At 40.6% G+C, this 10,639-nt stretch overlaps 1 pseudogene across 1 annotated transcript; it reads left to right on the top strand.

The window, feature by feature from the left end:
• Positions 1 to 3,791: 3,791 nt before the first annotated feature.
• Positions 3,792 to 9,463, top strand: LOC308489285 (transmembrane protein 70, mitochondrial-like; annotated as a pseudogene). The gene is made up of 3 exons: positions 3,792 to 4,325; positions 4,534 to 4,635; positions 9,441 to 9,463. The product of its transcript is annotated as a transmembrane protein 70, mitochondrial-like (transcript).
• The last annotated feature ends 1,176 nt before the right edge of the window (positions 9,464 to 10,639 follow it).

The following is a 10,639-nucleotide window of genomic DNA, read 5'->3' as shown; positions in this document are numbered from 1 at the left end:
ATTAAAATGTTCATGTATAAACAGCACTGCTCTATCATACCCCTTCCTACATCTCAGGCCCATCTCTTTTAGCTGCTGCTGCTTGTATTTGCTTTTTAAATTTGAAATAATATAGAAGTACTATTGTCTATTGATTTTTTAATTTTAGAAATTATCTGTTGGCTTCCTAATATGGCACACGATAAGTTATTTCTTTTAAACACACACACACTGATTTCCCTGTCCACTTCCATTCAGTTTAGTTTTATCTAATTTTTAGATAAGTCAATATTATGTACTTTTATTTCCGTTATTGTGGTTATATATTCAGTATTTAAGTGTTCTATGGTTGTGTTTCCTTTGTTTTTCATCATTTTGATTTTCCAAGAATTAGTGATTGCCTTGTATTTTCTTTTGCTTAGTTTTCTATGTGTCTATCATTAATTCTTTACCACATCTTCCTACAACCTCTCAATTTTTCCACATGCTAAAACACAACAGATAATATATTGCTTTCTAAGATCTCTCTTCTGGAGTCTTCTGTCATCTGAGATTTTGTTTTTTATTTTCTAGGTCTACTGTGCACATATCATTTTAGGACTTCCTTTTACCATCATTGCAGAAATTCTCTCAGCTTCTCTCTGGATTATATCACTTGCTCCTTAAATTCCTGCACTTTTGGTTTAATTTCTTGTTTTGGTAAAGGAAATCATCTACTAGCTACCTGGGAAAGAGCATTTGGAGATAACTTAAAAATCAACTTTATTGAAGTATAATTTACCTACTACAAATGCATCCATTTTATGTGTATATTTTTATGGGTTTTGGTAAATTTATACCCTTGTGTAACAATAGCCACATAAAGATACGGAATTTTTCCATCACTTTGAAAAATTCCCTTATGCTCCACCCCAGTCAATCCTCAGCCCCCATCCCCAGCTACAGGCAACATTTCTGGGGTTTTTTATTATTATAGATTAGCTTGGTCTTTTCTAGAATTTTACATAAATGAAATCAAACAGCATGTAGCTTTTTATGTCTGGCTTCTTTCACTCAGCAAAATGTTTTTTGGATTCATCCATGTTGTGTGTGTATCAGTAGTTCATTTATTTTTAAAAACAGCTCAGTTGAGATATAATTGACATACAATAAACTGCATATAACTAAAGTGTATTATTTGATAAGTTTATACATATCCATGAAAACGATATAAGTAATCACCATCACTCAGCATAATTATCTGAGATGCATCAATGTTGTTACGTGTATCACTAGTCTGTTACTTTTTATTGATGAGGAGTACTCTATTGTATGGATATACTACAGATTGTTTATCCACTCTTGTGCTGATGAATATTGGATTGTTCCCAAATTTGTCTGTTACAAATAAAACAGCTATAAACTTTTTGTTATAAAAATTCTTTGTACAAATAAAGCTGCTATGTTCTTTCAAATCTTTGTATGGACACATATTTTCTCTTCTCTTAGGTAAATAAGAAGTAATTAAATGGCTGGATTTATGGTAAGTGTATGTTTAACTTTTAAGAAACTGCCAAGCAGCTTTCCAAAGTGCCCTATGCATCTCCTCTTTTGGCTGATTTTAGTATGTATTTTTGTCCCGTAATAAACTCTAGTGATGAGTATAGCTGCTTGCAGTGAGTTTTGTGAATGCTTCTAGTGAATTATTGAAACTGAGGGTGGTTTGCGGAATGCCCCAAACTTGCAATTAATTTCAGTAGTGAAGGCTGCCCGGTGTGTGGACTGTTTACTATACAATTAGCCTAAACTCTCACAGTTGTCATCAGAAGTGGCATTCTTTAGAATGACCCTGACTCACTGAGATATGTGGTTTTGAAAGGGGAAGGATGAAAGGGTGGGGATTGATTAACTTTTGATTCCTAGATGACTACCTAGTTATCCATGATATGAAACTGCAGCTGCACTGCGATCAGTTAATGAAAGTAAAAGTTACCAATGGAATTTAGAAATGACAGATCTAACTCCCCAGTAGGTGGCTCATTGGATGTATAAGGAAATGTAGAATAACAAGAAACAATCTTTTAGTTATTATTTTCCATAATAGCTAAAATGCAAGTAAGGGAGAGTATTGGGAGTGGATCTTACTGGCCAAGCTTAAATTTCAACCAGTTTAGGCTATAGCTGCTAACCTTAGGCCCACTACCAATGGTAAAAGTTATACTGCTAAAACAGCAGAGAGCAAAGAAAGTTAGACTGATTTGTAAGAGAATAGGGAGAGAGAAAGAGGAGAGTTTAGGGATTCATCCCAGCAAAGTGGAAATCTTTAGATGGTGATTAAGAAATGGGATGAATAAAGCAGAATTTGGCAGGTCAAAACAAATGTCTTAACGCAGCACTCTTAGAATTTGGGTGTACCAAATGGAAGCCCCTGCTAGTCCACCAACATTGAGGGACCCTAAACAAACCTGCTTTATTGATAGTAGTTTGGAGGAATTTAAAAATCCAGAAGGCAAAGATGACAATGAGAAACCTTACTTCAAATAGCCTGAGACCATGGTCCCACAATCTAGTCAAATAAGGACTTTTGAAAGGGCCTGAGTCCTTTGGCCCCTCCCCTGCCTGGGGATTCAAGGTCATATGCACACAAGTGGTGAAATGGTCAGGAGATAGGAAAGAAACATTTCTGAGACTCCTCAACGTTGAAGCTCTGTACATTGTGGTTCCAAAACCTGTTGGTGAGTCCTAATGGGGGCTACAGTTAGATTGGAAGGATACGGGAATGCAACAGTGGATGGGATTAAAGTGAAAGTTTGGATGAAAATTGTAATATTTGAATAGACTTTATGTGCAGTGGTTTTGTCTCCTTTACTTGACTGTATTATGGGGATGGATAGCATGTCTGACTGGAGAATGCTTCCTCTATCTAGTATTGTAAAACAGAAGGCACATAAATCTACCCTCTGCCAATGTTAAATGGTCATGCTAAACGGGAGCCAATAAAATTGCCTGAGCCTCCAGACAGGTTGTTAATTTGAAACAGTATACCTGGTGGACAAAAGGAGATCACCACTTTAATTAATGCCCCATTAGAAGCTAGAGTGCTGGTGTGGACAGGTTGTCTACGTAACAACACTGTGTGCAGTGCAGAATTGGACTATGGCAAAAAGCACCACTCAACAATGACCACTGGGATTTTGGACCAAAAAATTTCTACTTGAGAGATAATTTCTAGCTTGCAAGTGGACATGAATTGAAACTGCCCCATCACTAAAGAATATAAAATTATCTTGAACCTGAAATATCCCTAACATCTTGGGTGATGTTGGAGACAAACCCTAATGGGGAGGGCAGTGTTCAGAAGGGTTCCATTAACAAAACAGAAATTGTTTATACAGGAACGTGCTACCAGGGGAATGCAAGGAGGCAGTCTCTTTTCCCCGACCGCCAACTTTGGAAACACCTGAAATGCTGCTGAATCCTATGGCCACTTGAGTCTTGCCCTATCAACAGTTCTCTATTGACCAACAAAGAGATTCCTGGTTTATGGATAGGAGTTCCAAGATGAACAGACAGCATTCTGTTTGGAGGACCAGCACTCTCATTGAAGAAGGTAACATTAATTCAGCTCACGAGGGTCAATTGCGTGCTGTTGGACACTGTGTGAGTTTTTACCAACTCCTGGGTAGTGGCTAATGGCCTGGCCACAGAATCATGCAAAAGGGCAATGAAAGGGGCTTGTGCGGCTTGTCCAGACCCTGGTGGGTTGAGGAGCTGACCTCAGGTTCCTGGCTGCTTCTGCAGCCCTATGGGCCACCCCTTCTCACTCCCACGGGATGCTTCTTCTGGTTTGGGGCGGCCTGTGGGTGGCCGGACTACCCCTCAGCGGGGAGAGGGTGGCACCATGGGCAGCCATCTGGCAGCTGGCCTCCCAGAGGGGCTCCTCGAGGGGGCCTGTCTGCAGAGGGAGGACAAGGGACTGCAGAGAGCCGTGCCGCTTCTGTCGCATCCCGTGCAAGCCCAGATACCTGTTTGTTGGGGAAGATGTGTTCCATGCTTATGTACAGAAGTTGAAAAATCAGAAGATGGAAGGAAGGCTGATTTGTACAGGAATCTGGCCTGAACAGAATTTGGTGTGATATCTTTCTCTTATTGTACAAGTGTAATCAGCCTTGCATTTCTGCCATACATTTTTACACAAAATAATATCATATTTGGAAGTCTGCCTTTGCAAATCTTACTTTATGGCATCCCAGGAAACTTGACAGTGATCACTCCAGCACTGCTACACTTTGTTACAAATGTGTACCATGAGGCCACAACAGACACTTATAAAGCCATTACTTAAAACATTGTGCTTTCAGAAACGAGTACAGGGTCGGCTGGCTGGTTAGTTCAGATTGGTTAGTTGGTTAGAGCGCAGTGCTCTTAACAACAACGTTGCCAGTTGGATCCCCACATGGGCCACTGTGAGCTGCGCCCTCCACAACTAGATTGAAACAACCACTTGACTTGGAGCTGATGGGTCCTGGAAAAACACACTTAAAAAATAAATTAATTTAAAAAAAAGAAAGAAAGAAATGAGTACAGTGTTTCACCAGAATGATGTGAAGATTCCAAACAGCACACATGCGTTTACCACATTTTATGCTAAAACAAAATCATTATTATTTCATCCAGGTCTCTTTCTCCTTTTGATATGGAAGAAAGCAGTGAAAAAAAACAGGTTAACGATGAGAAATGAGTCTTTCGTTTTTATGTTTGTGCTTAAATGTGATTTATGTTCCAGCGTATAATAACAAAATTGCCCTTACTTCTGTTTTCTGGTAGTGACCGACTGTTAAAAATAATTTGCAACTGTAGCAAACTGAACTTTGAATTCATTTCCAGAGAATTATGTTTCTTTATAATAAAATAAGCAATGTTTGAAAAACAACAGCAACAACAAAAGGGCAATGGAAAACTGGGCTATTAAAGGGATGCCCATATGGAGGATGGCTCCATGGAAATTACTGAGTAATGTCAGTGCTCACCAGAAGAACTCCCTTCCAGGACTGGAAGGTGACTGGAATCCCCAAGTACATATCCCAGTGTGCTAGCATGTGGCAGCCACTCAGATCCATGAAATGAGTGGACATGGGCGTACTGAGGCAAAACAGAGATGGGCTGAATCTAGACATTCCTTTTGCATCCTCCGAGGGACAAAATGCCCACAAGAACTGTCAATAAGAGAGACAGGGACTGCAGATGGCTACCAATGGTCCCTGAAAGGAATAGCCATTTACTCTGGATAGGGTTTTGCATACTTGGTGGCAGATGCAAATGCTCAAAATACTATGAGATTGAAACAAAACACTGCACCAATTTGTACTGCCGAGTCACATTTCTTCACACCAAGGAACAATTTTCATCTTCAGAGTAATGGTTTGATAGGAATTGGAATGGACAATGGAAACTTTCGTTGTCTAGAATGGGGAGACAAAGGTTATGAAGCACTGGCTTACATACCTTCGTAAGTGCATGCTCACATTCAGTATGAGGGGGGCCAAAGGAGAGTTGCCACTGGGTAGGTTCTTCCACTTTTCTGGGGGATCTGGAGAAAAGAGGGTGGGGGAGGATGCTGGAAAATGTATACAGTTCCTTCCTACAGCACCTCACTTTCTTTTTTCCTACTTGATGCAGTGGTCCAAGGACCAGGGCTGCAACTGTGGATGCCAGAGGCAGGAATGATTCCAAAGCAGGAAAATGTAACTACATCTTTAAATCTTTATGTCAGAATTCCTAAGGGCCTGATGGGGGTAGGCTGTGTCTTTACTTCATCTGGCAAAATTGGAATTAACAGTGAATACAGCTGTATTGCCCAGTGGTCGAGATAGCCCACTAGTTCTGTACCTGTATAACCCTATCCTATATGAATGGAAGTAGACTGAGGGAGGGTGGGAGGCATTTGCTAGAATAGTGTTGCTGACAGCATTCTGGACCAGCACAGTGGCCAATTCTAATGTCCATTCCAAAGGTGGGAAAGTTGGATATAAATGGAGAAAAAGACAAAAGATAACTGCATGTAAAGGAAAGATTAAATGGGCTTTGAATGAGGGAAATCCAATATTATATGACATCTCAAGAACAGATCAGAGCAAAAGATTACATTGTCTCTTTGCTCAATAATGTAGGATGCCTGAAGCAGTGAAGCCATATGTTACCAAGACCAGTAGTGCTTTTGGAACCTAACAAAGTCAAATGGTCAAGAGAGTCAATTCTCAGACTTTCATGGAAGCCATTAGGTAAGTGGGGTCCTTGTTGGACGTAAGCCTGGAAGGATGGGAGGCTAGAACTGTTGCAGCCACTTTGCCACTATGAAAGGAGGTCAATAAAGCCAATAACAGAGGAGAGCAAAGCCTAACTGAAACCTGGAATTTTTACACCTGAATCCAGCTGTGCCAGGAGTCAATCCTATCCCATAAGTTTTCAGTTATAAGAATTGAAAGGCTTTACTTCTTAGCCTGTTTGGTCTCCTGGCCCTGAATCTATCAGGAGAATTGTTTTAAAGTGGCACAAGAGAGACACAAAGATCATCTCTCTTAAAAAAAAAAAAAAAATCCTATAGCTCCCCCTGGTGGAAAACATTGCTTTTGAGAGTTTGGAGAATACACCTTTATTTCAATCCACCACGTGTCCCAATAGTCTGCATAAATCTAGGTTAATTTAGAACATCTTTCCTAGTTCAAATAAACATATAGCTGCTACTATTTATAATCCTGATCACAGCCTTTCCCATAATACTTTGTAGTTTAGAATATAATCCTGAACAAGACATGTCCCCAAATCATGCAGTGAATTTGGAATGAGCCAGACCATTAGGAATCACTTTTTATAACTAGCTAAGAAAAGAAAAGTAACAAGGAAGGCAGGAGAAGAGAAACAGAATACCGTAATGCAGAATGTGGTAGAATTTTAAAATCCAGTCAAGTACAACTTCATTGGTTTCTGGTTTCAAGGACTGTCCCACATACTCACCTTTCATTTCTCTCCACATCCCTTGGAAATAATCAAAGAGAGAAATGTAACATGAAGAAGAAAAAAAAGGAACTGTTCCAGCAAACCAAAACCCTGGAGAGAATACCATCAACAGAGCAAAATATTTGAGAGATTTGAGGAAATGTGTTGTTTCTGTTGGGAGGTCAAACAGTGCTAAGCCGAGATCCCCCTATAAAGGAGGACTTCCAAGGAAGAAGGTGGGAACGTCATGAACAGAGCACAGTAAAGCCCCAACACACGGCCTGGAAATGGGGCCTACATGCTCAGGCAAGAGGCTTTTTGAGCTCTGCTAGAGCCCAATGGCCCATTGTGCAGTTCTTCCTCCATCACTAAGCCAGTGCAGGACTTAACAAGGCCGGTGCAGAAGTGGGTAGGGAAGCCAGAGAGGCAACCGTCATAACATTCCAGCAAACAGCAGCCGCTGACCCAATCTAGCTGCTTCCACAATTACGGGACCCTATTGCAAAGGGACAACTCTGAAGTCCACCTCTGAGGCTAGAGGAGGAGAGTCTGGGGGAGAGTGGCCCTGCCTCATCTTGGTTCCACAGAAGGGTGGGCAGAGTAGCTCGAGGTACCTTTGGGTCTGTGCTGCTTCAATCTCTTCAGCCCCTGCCTTATCCTTGGGGAAACACTTGGCTGGCCCAGTCCCTGCAGGGAACTATGTCTGTTGCAACATCTCCACTCACATAGCATCCAGAGGACCGACAATCTGGGTGCCAGCCCTCTGCTGTGCTAAGGTGGTACTGGGGAGCAGAGAGGGCCAAATGGCGGAAGCAAAAGATGATTTGTGTAAATACCCAGAGACCCACACTGGCCTCTATCCTCCTTCCTCTTCCACCACCACCCTACGTGTCAATAGACAAGGGAGAATCACCTCACAAGTAAGGACCATCAGCATCCTGAAAATAATGGGTCAGGAAGGGCAATCTGGGAAAGAACTGTCCCCAGTGGAATGGAGGAAATACAAATACATTAAAACATACAAATTAATATCCTCAAAAATATGACAGAATATCACATTCATAAAAAAAAGGCCTGGTATACAAAATGTACCTACAATGTATATACATACCATGGGCTATTATTCAGTCATAAGAAGGAATGAAATTTTTATATATGCTATAACATGGATGGGCCCTGAAAACATTATGCTAAGTGAAATAAGCCAGACACAGAAGAAAAGGTATTGTATGATTCCACCTATATGAGGTAACTAGAATGGGCAAATGTATAGAGACAGAGAGTAGAAGGGAGGTCACCAGGGGCTAGAGGGTGGGGAGAAGGGGAAGTTATTGTTTAATGGGTAAAGAGGTTTTGTTGTGAATGATGAAAAAATTTTGGATAAAGATAGCAGTGACGGTTAAACAAAATTGTGAAAGTACTTAATGCCACTGAACTGTACACTTAAAAATGGTTAATACGGTAAATTTTAGGTTATGTATATTTTACTACACTAAAACAATACCTCGCTTCCCAAACCAACCTCTTATAGAAAAAGGAGCAATCAGAGAAAAAGAGAGGTCTTAGAAATTCAGAATATAACGACAAAAATGATAAACTCAATAGAAGCAGAGAATAATGTAATGGACACTGCTTGAAAAAAAATCTTGTGATTTAGGCCAGCCAAGAAACTCTCTTAGACATTTTTGAGAGCTCTTTTAGGGTTTGTAATTATTTCCATCCTCAGTAAGTCCTATTTCCAAACAAGCTTGTGGTTCCAATAGCAAAAATCAGAACTATTAACACAAAAACATAGTGTTTATTCCACAGGGCAAAGAAAACATCCCTTGCATCTCACCTCAAGACTGAGAAGCAAGGCTTAGGATCCCTCAGAGAAGAAAGGAACGGTATAGGGGCAACCCCAGCTGAGAGAGAGAGAGCTTAACTTTTCCTCTTAAGGAAGCAAAGCCCAATTCTTCAAGCCCTGAAGGTTGTGGAAAGGAGAAAAGAAAGCTGTGTGTGGAAAAAGTTAGGCCTACATATTCTTGTTTTCCCTTCTTGGTTTGGAGTTGGAGAGTCCCGGTATGGTGGAACCACCCAGATGTGTATGTGGGAGTTCATGGACATAGACTCGGGGATGCTTCAAACCAGAAGCCCCTTATACAGCTGTGCCCAACAGCAGGGAAGAGCAGGGAAGAGACAGAGCGAGAAGAACCTTATGATGTGGTGAGATGCAGGGGACCCAACTCTTCCAGCATGACAGTGAGGTGATGCCAGTCTACTGAGAGGCCCCCTGAGCCAGCTGAGGCCTGGGGTTGAAAAGAGATATCATCGATGGCCATGGGCATGGAGGGTCAGTAGGCAGCAGTAGATGCCATGACATGCCCAAGGCCAGGTGAGACTTGTTGTCCCCAGCATACACCAGTCCAGAGACCAGTCCAGCCCAAACTGGGTCAGGAATCAGCTGAGGACAGCACAGGCACAGCCACCCCTCTCACCATGCCCAGAAGCCACCTTCGAAAGGCGATAAGGGAAAAGACAGCTCTGTTGAGAAGATGAACTTGGAAATGACTGTATATTTACTCCAAAGAATGCATCTGATCTGAAGGAAACAGAAATTCCATTAACCATTAAATTAATGTGTTTTCTTCTTCTGCCAGCATGAGAAAGGAAGGAAAGTAAGATCAGTCATAGACAAAAGCATCTCCATCATATGTACACCTGAGTGTGTCTGTAAATTAACAACCCTGGTAAATAAACATGGATCAGAATTAAGAACACAGTAAATGGTAAAACACAATAAACAATGGTGAGAAAGGAAACCAGCAAAATATGTGGTTAAGTCTTAATTGCTATTCCTAAATATTTGAGAAACTTAATGCAACTGATTAAAAAGAATCATAAAAAATAGAAAAGAAGTAATATTTAAAAATCAAAGACAACATATTTTTTAAAATCTGGAACTGAGATTCTAGAATCTAGAGTCTTTTCAACTTTCTGATTAGGGGTGGGGTGAGTGGAGAAAAAGAGAAATTTCAAAAGCAAGCCAAACTAAAACCACAATGAAATATCACCTCACATATGTTAGAATGGCTATTATAAAAAAGACAAGAAATAACAAGTGTTGGCAAGGATATGGAGAAAAGGGAAAGCCTGTGTGCTATTGGTGGGAATGTAAATTGGTGCAGCCACTATGGAAAACAGTATGGAGGTTCCTCAAAAGACTAAAATAGAACTATCATACGATCCAGTAATTCACTTCTTGGTATTTATCTGAAGGAAATGAAATCACTATCTGGAAATGATTTCTGCACCCTTGTTATGTTCATTGCAGCATTATTCACAACAGCCAAGATATGGAAACAACTGAAGTGTCCATCAATAGATAAGTGAATTAAAAACTGTGAATATATATATAATTCTGCCAAAAAAAAAAGAAAGAAATCCTGCCCTTTGTGAAAACATGGATGGACCTTGAGGGTATTATGCTAGGTGAAATAAGCCAAACAGAGAAAGACAAATGCAGTATGACCTTACTTATATGTGGAATCTAGAAAGCTCTGAACTTACAGATACAAACAGTGGTTGCCAGGGGCGGGGTATGGCAAAACGGGTGAAGGTGGTCAAAAGGTACATACCTCTAGTTATAAGAGAAATAAGTCCTAGAGATGTAATGTACAGCATGATGACTATAGTTAACAATACT

The sequence above is a fragment of the Rhinolophus hipposideros genome, assembly GCF_964194185.1.
Source record: "Rhinolophus hipposideros genome assembly, chromosome: 20".
NCBI classification, from domain to species: Eukaryota; Metazoa; Chordata; class Mammalia; order Chiroptera; family Rhinolophidae; genus Rhinolophus; species Rhinolophus hipposideros.
The sequence above is the reverse complement of the archived record's forward strand: the minus strand, read 5'-3'. Positions and strand labels throughout refer to the sequence as shown.